Below are 10,160 nucleotides of genomic sequence, written 5' to 3' on the forward strand. Positions count from 1 at the left end.
AGTGCGGGCTGTGTTTCCTTCAGGGAAGGTTGCGTGGCATCCATCATGCACAGGTGGGGCGTGCGCGGACACTCTGTCTGCTGGGGACGCCCGGGCCCTGCCGTGTGCGTGTCCCTGCTCTAGCTCAGTGTTGCAAAAAGGGTGACGCGCGGGCCACGGGGACGGCGGGGTGATCTCAGGCACAGCTCTGGTGCAGGGGGAGACAGAAGCCAGGGCCGGGGCGGGCTGCGGAGGGCCCACAGGGTGGCAGGGACGGGGAGGGGAAAACGGACCACAGAGGAGCCAGGAAGGGGAGAGGAGGAGGAGCTGGTACTCATGCGTGTACACACACACACACACACACACACACACACACGGCAGCCGCGGGCTCCCTCAACGTGTGACTACAGAGCCCTGCACCAGCAGCGCCAGGACCGCCGGGCTGCAGATTCTAAGGCCTCCGGTGCCTGGGGAGGGAGCCGCCTCCCGGGTTCAGACCCGGCAGAGGGGCCCTGGCGCCAGCCGCTCCGAGCAGCCCGGGGAGCCTCTGCAGCCTCCGATTCCCAAGCGCGGGATGGGAGGGCGGCTCTGGGGTGCCGCTCGGAGAGGCTCCGTGTTTGACGCCAGTCCTCACGCCGGAGCTCCCCAGCCCCGTCACCCTGGAGACTGCTTCACCTCCCTGAACCCCGAATTCTTGGCCGTGTGAAGGACACCCCCGTCCTGTGTGAATCAGACGGTGTCTCGAGTGCAGGCTGTCGAGTAGGGCACGCCCGAGTCCGTGAAAGGGGTCCAGTTTAATTACGATCGTCCGGCCAGACAGAGGGACCCGGACTTGGGGGTCAGTCGTCTGAGACATCCACACGTTGGATCAAATACCTGAAACATTAGCCTTCATGGACCTGGTGACACGCTCCTAGAAGGTAGCTGAGAACGGTTTTGAACGCCGTGCAAACAGCTGAAGACGCCACGCAGGGCCTTCAGTCGGACGACTCTGGGCGGCGCCGGGTTCGGCGCCGACGCCCCCGAGTTCATGGGAGCCTGTAAGCAGACGCACGCAGGAGAAGACCCAGCTTCGTGGCGTGGGTGCGAATCTTCCCGAAGGAGAGGTTGATTAGACACCTCGCTTCCCTTGGATGGCGGCCCACTCTCCGTATTGAACAGTGTCGGGGAGGAGTTTCACCCCGAGTTAGATACCTTGGTGCAGGTCGTGAACACTGAAGAAATTCCATTGTCTGTTGACATAGATGCCCCCCGCCACGTGCCCAGCGGCATGTATCCTGTGAGACCAGGGGCAGCTGCGGACTGTCAGAGGCCAACACTCACAGCAACAGGGAATCAAGGTGCCCTGGCTGGGCGGGAGACCTGGTTGGGGCCCCCACAGCACGGCTGACCACCAGGCTCTCAAACTCCAGCACAAGCCCCACCCACCCCCACCCGCGGCTTGTTGACACGCAGATGGCCGACTCCCGCTCTGAGAGCCGGGCTCAGGGGGTGGCGGTGGCCCTGCAGTCTGCTCTCTGGCATGTGCCCACGCTGGTCCAGGGGCCGCGCTTTGGGAAACGCTGTTCCGTGCTTCCCATGCCTTGGTGTCTGGTCTCCTTTGCTCGTGGCGGCGTGCAGACTCTGGTTTCCCGGCCAGTACGTGCCGTTCTCTGGTGTCTGGCCTCGAAGGGAGTACCCTCCGTGATTCATCCGCCCTGCCCGGCCGGTTGTGGTTAGCCGGGAGGTTGCTTTCAAAATTGCCTTCTGTTTCCAGAGAAGCTGCGTACCAGGAAGAGAGGCCGAAACCCACCAAGTGTCTTTCCAGGAACTTGGTGATGGTCGCACTTCTTTTTCTGTTGACTCAGAGGACCACATGCTGAAACTTCGTGCGGTGCCGGTTTAAGTCCTGCTTGTGTTCTTGGACGTTTTGTTCTTTAACTGTCCCCATGAACGAGGTTCACTCATGTATTTTGCAGGGGTTTTTGTTGTGTGCGCGAGTAACCGTGACTGACTGTGTTGTTTCCAACCACTTCCCTTTTCTCCCTTCCTGTCTTCCTTCCTCCACCTCATCTTTTCTCTGCTGGGTTTCAGAATGACGCCAGCTTTATATTTCAGTGGAAAATGAGCCCACCATTCTTGATATCACGGGTTATTTTGCATAGTGTAGGACGGATCTGTTTCTTGAAAATTTGGTAGAATTTATGTTATAAAACAGTGTAGGTTTGGTGTCTCCTGGAGACACAGATGCTCTGCAGTCTTTAGGATGGGTCTGTGTGTTTTTAAAACATTTATTTTTGAATTAAAATATATGTTACAGAAGATGTACAAAGATAAATAGAGCCTTCACCTAGGTTTTTAAAATGTTAACATAACCACTGTACTTTTGTCAAAACTCAGAAATGAACATTGGTACAGTACTATTATTAATTCAAGTACAGGCTTTATTTGAATTTTGCCATTTTTCCCATGGGTGTTCTGTGTCTGTGTCAGACTCCAATGTAGGTGCCGTGTCACCCTTAGCCGCCACCTCCTCCGTTTTTTTCTGGCCTGTGACAGTTTCTTATTCTTTTCTTATATTTCATGACCTTGAAACGTGTGGGAATCCCATTCAGAGAGTTGGTGGAGTGTCACTGGGTTTGGGTGTCTGGTGTGTCTGCATGGTTTGATTAGCTCAGGTCTATAGGTGTGGGGGAAGAATTCTGCAAAGATAAAGCGTATATTTGGCATCATTTTAAAAAAGATTTATTTATTTATTTTTAGAGAGGGAAAGGAGGGAGAAAGAGAGAGAGAGAGAGAGTGAGAAACATCAATGTGTGGTTGCTGGGGGTTATAGCCTGCAACCCAGGCATGTGCCCTGACTGGGAATCGAACCTGCGACACTTTGGTTCACAGCCCATGCTCCATCCACTGAGCTACGCCAGCCAGGGCTTATTTGGCATTGTTTTATCACGAGGTGCATGATAGCGTCGTGATGTATTCCTGGCGACGTTGATCCTGATGATTTGGTTAACGCCGTGTTAGCCAGGCTCCCCCCATGAAGTCTGTGTCTTTTCCTTTTTACACTCGACGGCTCGGGAGCAAGTCTTTGATCGGGGACGAGATCATAACCAGGAAACGCGCAGCTTCCAGCGCTGCCGCGTGACGTGAACTGAGTCACGCAGGCAGGACACGGGACCAGCGTCCGTAGACCCTCAGGGGAAGCCTGCGGGGGTGGGGGGGGCACTGCCTTTGAGGCGTGAATAATGAGAAGAACAAGGCCAGCCCAGTGCCCGGGCGAGGGGATCCCGGATGGGGCTGGTGGGCAAGGGGACAGGCACAGCATGTCACAGGGGACAGTGAGCGGGGCGGGGCGTGTGTCTGAACTCAGGCAGAGCTTCGCTGTCACGGCGACGGCGAGGAGTTCGGGATTGTTCTGCTCACAACCGGACACCGTCCGAGGGCGTCCAGCGAGGGCGCGAGCTGGGCTTCTCCTGGGGGCGTTCTCAGGGGTGCTCTGACGGCCGGCGGGGAGTGACCGAGGGGACGCTTCGGAAGTGGAGCCAGGGAAGGCAGCCAGCAGCAACCGCAGCAGTCTGGGTCGTCTGGTCCAGGGGGTTCCGGTGAGCACGGGGGTGGGCACACTCGGGGTGCAGATTTCGAAGCAGCACCAGGCGATGAGTACACACGGGGCCTGGGGAACAGCAGAGAATTGGCAGTGACCCCCACGTTGTTCGTTTGAACCCCTGGACCGCTGGCGGCACCGCTGGCCGCAGTGCGGAGGGCTCCGGGAGGGGCAGGCTCAGTGGGGCCGCGAGCTGGAAATGAGGGGCTCCGTGTTGAGGGTGTTGAGTCTGAAGGACCATTAGACTCGCCAGTTCGCTGTGTTTGTCAGGCAGGCAACTACATCCACAAATCCGCTCACGGGGACACGTCAGCGCTGGGTGCCACCCCCGGGAAGATGACATCAGTCGTTAGACTCCCACTGCCCTTTTTACGTGCACCCAGACCGCTCTTGAGGTTCCTTGGGGAAGACGCCTGCTGGGGGCTGACATGCCGCCTCCTACTGAGTCCAGCGCAGCCAGGCCGCCCTCCTGTGTTGAAGCATTGAACTGTTCTACCTGCGTGTGCACGCGTGCGTGTGCGAAGTCACTGGCTTGTGCTTGGCAGCCACGCTGAGGGGAGACACGTGTTTGAACGCACCGTAACCACACCCAGCGTGGCGGTCTAGTGGGCATCTCAGACTCAGCATCTCCAAAATGGAATTCATGGTTTCTGTCCAAAAACTGTCGACTTTGTTTCTGCCCAACGACTCCGCCTTAGCCGACGGCACCCCTGCCCGCCTGTGGCTCCGGTGACCCACGAGAGTAACTGTCCCTCCGAGAGGCTCGCAGGAGCCGGCCGAGGGAAGCCGTGGAAGGTCCCGCCTCCCCTCATGCTTGTTTTGGGTAGGAACAGGCCCAGCTGGTGGAAAGGCCCAGCTGGTGGCCAGCCTCCGCCGCAGCTCCTGAGACCCCCACCGCTAGGGGCTGATGCTCCCGTGTGGTCCCGCCCCACACTGCGCCACGGCTGGTCTCAGAGACCGAGCGGAATGTGCTAGAACTGACAGCATGTTGTTACTCCTGAGGCGAGGTCAGGAAAGACCTCAGCTCCCATCTAGAGCTCTCTCTCTCTCTCTCTCTCTCTCTCTCTCTCTCTCTCTCTCAGATAACCGACCTGGTCGGCTCCCCCGGAAGCTCACCTTGCTCTGGGGGAAGCCACCTGCTTGTCCTGAGGGTGCACCCAGGTGGCCGCCCGGAGGCAGACCCGAGTGAAGGGGGACTGAGGTTTCCAGCCAGCGGGAAACCGAGGGCTCCAACCAACCTACAGCCCCCGGGGTGAGCCCTGCTGGGGTAGCCCCCAGCCCTCTCCGGGCTCCCAGCGGCGGCCATCGGGCCCGCAGCAAGTGCAGCCTCGCCAGGGCCCTCAGCCGCTCCCAGGCTCCCGACCTAGGGGACTGGGTGAGGCAGCAAACGGCTCTTTCTCAAACCTCCAAGTTCTGGGACAGCGTGGTAGGCGGCCACGATGACTACTACAGGCAGCAAGGGGGCCCGCCTGCCTCTACCAGTGAGTTGCCTCCGGCTCCAGCTTCAGCCTGGTTCTCCTGTCTCCCTCCGTCCGGTCTGCCACAATGCCCCCACGGAACACGGACCCGCTCTGCAGCCGCCCTTTCTGCTCTGCACAACAGGGAGTGGCTTGCGCGGCTGCTGGATGGGAGGACAGGACGCGGCGAGTCAGAAAGCAAACCGCTGCCCGCGATCGGCTCCTTCCTCGCCCGGCTCAGTGCCCCCGGAGCCGGCCCATCTGGTCGACGAAAGAGAGGACGTTAGTTGTTCGCTTTACTTACAAGATGGAAGATCTGTCTGACGGGCGCCTCCCAATTTGGGGTTATTTCTGAAATAATGGGCCCTTTGCTTCCAAAAGCAAGCACAGCACGGGACAGCCGCCCTCGGAGAGGAAGCTGGAGATCAGTCAGTCCGGCCGGCTCGTTTTTCCCCCCGGGAGCTCCTGACGCCCAGACGGGGCAGGGCGCGCCCGATGGCAACTCCACCGCGGAGCACGACCGGGTGAGGATTCAGGGTTCCGGTGGGTGCGAGGCCGGACCGCGCCGCCCTGCGCACTGACCGCGGAGGCCGTGAGTCGTTATCGCGAGTGATGGGGGCGGCGCGAGAGCTCACTGCTGCGGGCCAGGTCCTCTCTTCCCTGGGCCTGGGGCGCTGGTGCACTCACTCACTTGTCCTGGGAAGCCTGTCGGCTGCCAACGTGCCGTCTCTGCAGGTGAGACAAGGGGACCCGGGGGTGGGGGCGGTGGTAAGTGACTTTGGCCGCAGTTGGTGCTGCTCGGACAGGCGGGTCCCCCTCCCGTGTTCCCGTTTCCCTCCGCGGGCGGGGAGAGTGCGTGGCTCCTCTCTTCCCCACACTCACATGTGGGAGCGCGTTCCGTACATCGCCACAAAAACTGCTCATCGGCAGCAATTTCTGGGAGCCCGAGTTCCATCCCTTCCCATCGTTAAGACCACGGCATTGTTTGCAGTTGGAAACTGCCAAATTTCGCCTCAAACATTTTTTTTTCTCGTTAGAGTGAGACATTGGTGCATTTCTTTATTACAGGAGAAGCAGTAAATGCTGTAGCAATGCTATTAAAATATCCTGTGAGAATTGTTTTTAGCTTCTCTCGCGTAGCTGGCAGTAGCGGCCGTATTCCACGTCCCGGGATGGCGGTGGCGCGGACCGCGGAGAAACGCTGGTGAAGTCAGATGGACGCCAACGCCAAACCGCCTCTCGGGGCTGGTTCCGAAGCCAAGTTCTAGATGGGGTTTCATTAGTGCACCCACTTCCTCTCCACCCATCGCGCTGGGCCGGCCCCTCCAAGTGCATTTTGGAGAGCAGCTGGTGATTATAGCACCGCGCCGATGGCCATTAAAGAGGCGGCAATGACATTAGGAAACTTGCTTTTACTTTGAATTCGGGTCCAGAGGGCTCGGAGGCCAGTCTGCCCGTTCACCCCGCCATCTGTCCAGAGTGATCATCTCGTTTGTGATTTCCACTCGTTTCGCATTTAGCAACGAGCTCAGAGATGCCTTTTGAATGCTGGCCGCAGAGCCGTCTCGTGCGTCCTCTGGGAGAGTGAGGAGGATTTCGGTGCTGCCCGGAGAGTCGGAGTCCGTGGGGACAGGCGACTCTGTTTTATTTCTACACCTACCGGGGGAACGAGGCCCCTCCGTGTCGGTCCGTGGTGCCGGCCAGCCCACCTGGGCTCCCAGGGAGCCAGCGCCAGGCTCTGGGCTTGCCTCTGAACTAGCTCCTGAGCTGGCGTTCACTGAGGTGCGTTCCCGGTTAGGCACTGTGCAGGGCGCTGGGGTCACGTGGCGCGTGGCCCCGAACTTCGGCAGTTCACAAAGGGATGCCTCCCAGTGAAAGGTGACCAGCCCTGTCCACCCGGGTGTGGACTGTGCAGGGCATGGAGCCCTGTGTACGTGGTGGCCGTGTGCACGGGGGCTGTGGGGCACGGGGAGACGATGAGCCCATGTGTGGGGCACTCGTGGGAGCAGGGGGGTCCCGGGACATGCGGTGAGCACTGCCCAACACAGCGGGGCCGGCGTCTTCGCCTGGGGGCTGGAGGAGGGTCCACGCCAGACTCGGCAGCTGCGGGAGGGGCAGTCACGGGGGAGTGGGATCGGGGGAGGGTCGGTCAGTGAGCTGTGAGCCGTTTTTGTTTTTTTTTAAGATTTTGTTTATTTATTTTTAGAGAGGGGAAGGGAAGGAGAAAGAGAGAGAGAGAAACATCCATGTGTGGTTGCCTCTCACGTGGCCCCCACTGGGGACCTGGCCCACAACCCAGGCATGTGCCCTAACTGGGAATCGAACCTGCGATGCTTTGGTTTGCAGCCCATGCTCAATCCACTGAGCTACGCCAGCCAGGGCTGCTGTGAGCCATTTTTAAAAAATACAGACTCTGTCCCTTTGATATAAAGGCAAGATATTATGTTTCATGTACGTCTCTAAACGTTTGTGTGTGTTTGGAAAACTGGAAACTTCTTGTGTGTGTTTGTGTGTGTTTGTAAAACTGGAAACTTCTGCTCTCCTTAGGCCCTTCATGGCCTTGTGGTTGAGGTTGTTATATTTGACATTCTTAAATTTTAGCATTCTCGTGGATATGTCTGTGTTAACTGCAGTGAAGAATATTCTACTATCTTCTACTTGGTTAGGACGTCAGTCACAGCTTCCTTGGAGTGGGAGGTCTCGCCTCACCCCGCGGCACGTGCCAGTGCGCCGGCGCCAGCCTGATGCGACGACGGGCACGGTAGGGGCAGTAGCTGCTGGCGCGTGTCAGCCCGGGACCGCCGGGTGCACCTGTGCTCGCTAGCAACGGCGGAAATGCCCCCTGCCTCCGAGGTGGGCCGAGAGCCCCTGAGATGAGAAGTGGGAGTCCGGGAGAAGCTTTCTAGAGGTACTGTTCTTGAACACGCTGTTTTCCGCCACGGCGTGAGAAGCCACAGGTGGAAGCCGGGTGAGGCGTCGGGGGAGGGGCGTGCTGTCTGGGGGTGTGGGGGAGTGGGGAGGGGGTGGCCCTTCTCTGGGGTGCACTCAGGGGACAGAGGAGAGTAGGTGGGCCCCCCCATGCCCTGGCAGAGGATGAGGGCCGCTGGCGGGTCCCGTCAAGGGCGCCGAGGGGAGGGGACGCGGGATGAACGTTCCCGCGCCTGCTGGTGCCACGGAGGCACAAGGTCAGAAGTGCCACTTGTGGGGCCCCTGCCCAGGACACAACTAACGCTCGACAGCGGCCAAAGGAAGAGAAAACGCCAGGAAACATTCAACGGAATCAGACAGAAGGTTGCCTTCTAAAGTAAGCCACGTTCTTTCTCTGAGATGTCTTTGGCAAGAACTAGATCAATACCCCATTCGAGAGGGGAGGGGTACCTATCCCGTTCTTGAACTATTACAGTTTTATTGGCTTCCTTCTCGCTCTGCCGACCAACCCGCGTGGCCAGACAGGCTGGCGTGTTTCCCCGCTGAGCTGGTGTGTCCTCACCGAACTGCTGTCTGTCCGAGCAGACGGCCAGGGCGGCTCCTGCGACGCACTCGCGATGCCTTTACTGAGCGCCGAGGCCCTGGCCTGAAGTCACACGCGTGTGATCTCTGACATGTGCAATTGTATTTGAAGGACACATTCCCCAAAGTAAGCTGTTAGATCAAAAACATGTGCACTTAACGTTGGTAGATATTTTTACGTTTTTCTCTATACAATTACTAGCAGAATGAATTGTCACACTGTTTGAACTTTGCTAATCTGATCAGCAAAAATGATGTCTTGCAGTAACTTGCCTTTCTCTTGCTATAAACGAGGTTGAATATCTTTGAAAACATTTAAGGGGCATTTGTGTGTGTGTGTGTGTGTGTATTTGCATATGTGTGTCTATGGGTTTGTATAGCTTGTTGTTCTTTGCACATTTTTCTATTGGGTTGTTTATCATTTTTCAGAGTTTATTTGTATTTTCAGAGAGAGGGGAAAGGAGAGAGAGAGAGAAAGACAGAGAAATGTCAGCGTGAGAGAGAAACATCAACCAGTTGCCTCTTGTTCCTGCCCCGAATGGGGACTAAACCCGTGACCCAGGCACGTGCCCTGAACGGAAATAGAACCAGTGACCTTTGACTTTGCAGAATGACCCCATCCAACTTCAGGGCCGAAGTTTATTTTGAAATATATTTCTGGTTTAAGAAAGTTAGTACTTTGCCTAAATTTCCCAATATATCTTTTTAACTTCGTTTAGGGTGATTTTGTCATCAGAAACATTTTAGTTTTACATAGCCTACTTTATCAATGTTTTCTTTATGGTTTCCTCTTTTGTTCCACATTTTAAAGTCTTTCCCATTATTTTTAAAGGAGATCAATATTATCAGACCTGAATCTTGACGAGGTCGCTCTGGCCGCAGCCCGGACACAGGGAAGAGGACAGTCACTGAAGTCCGTGTGAGTGACGTTAGCAGCGCCGCTCATGAAGGCGGCAGCAGGAGAGAAAACGTGGAAGCATCCGAGGCCTGTGCAGGAGGCAAAACAGGGAGGCAATGGAGGGGACCTGGGGCAGAGATGGGTTCCTGGCTTCCACGAGCGGGCCCAGGGGTGCCACTTGCTGGATTGAAGGACTCTGGGAAAGGACCTCTCTTTCCCTGGGCATCTAGTCACCTGTCGGCTTGTGTGTCCGGTGTGGGAGGGCGGAAGAGGGCATCGTGGGTTCGGTGAGGGGCCCACTCGTTTTCGGTGGTCCTGTGGTCTCCCGAGGGTGTCGCCGCGTGTCCTGGCTAGAGATGGAGACCGAGGAGGCACGGACTGGCCGATGGCGTTGGAACCCGGGTGTGGGTGAGCTTGCCTGTGAAGACCAGTAGAGCAGGGGCAAGGGGATGGGAGCCCGGGAGAACCTTGAAGAACTGTGACCCATCGTGACTGGGACCAGGAGGGGACCCTCCAGAAGGCACCGCACACCACACGCTCGCCAGGGAGGGAGGGCTGGGGGAACCTTGAGCAGCGAGGGGACCAGGGCCCGGCTGGGCTCCGGGCAGGGCCCCCGAGGGCCACAGTGAGGCCCCGTCGGGCGGGGCGGCCGGGCCCACCAGGAAACTCTGGGACACCCCATGTCTCGTTCAGTGCGCTTTCCTTCCGCAGTCCCGTGCTGAGGGAACAAAGA

This window comes from Phyllostomus hastatus, unplaced genomic scaffold (assembly GCF_019186645.2).
Source record: "Phyllostomus hastatus isolate PE091 unplaced genomic scaffold, TTU_PhHast_1.1 phas_contig_402, whole genome shotgun sequence".
NCBI classification, from domain to species: domain Eukaryota; kingdom Metazoa; phylum Chordata; class Mammalia; order Chiroptera; family Phyllostomidae; genus Phyllostomus; species Phyllostomus hastatus.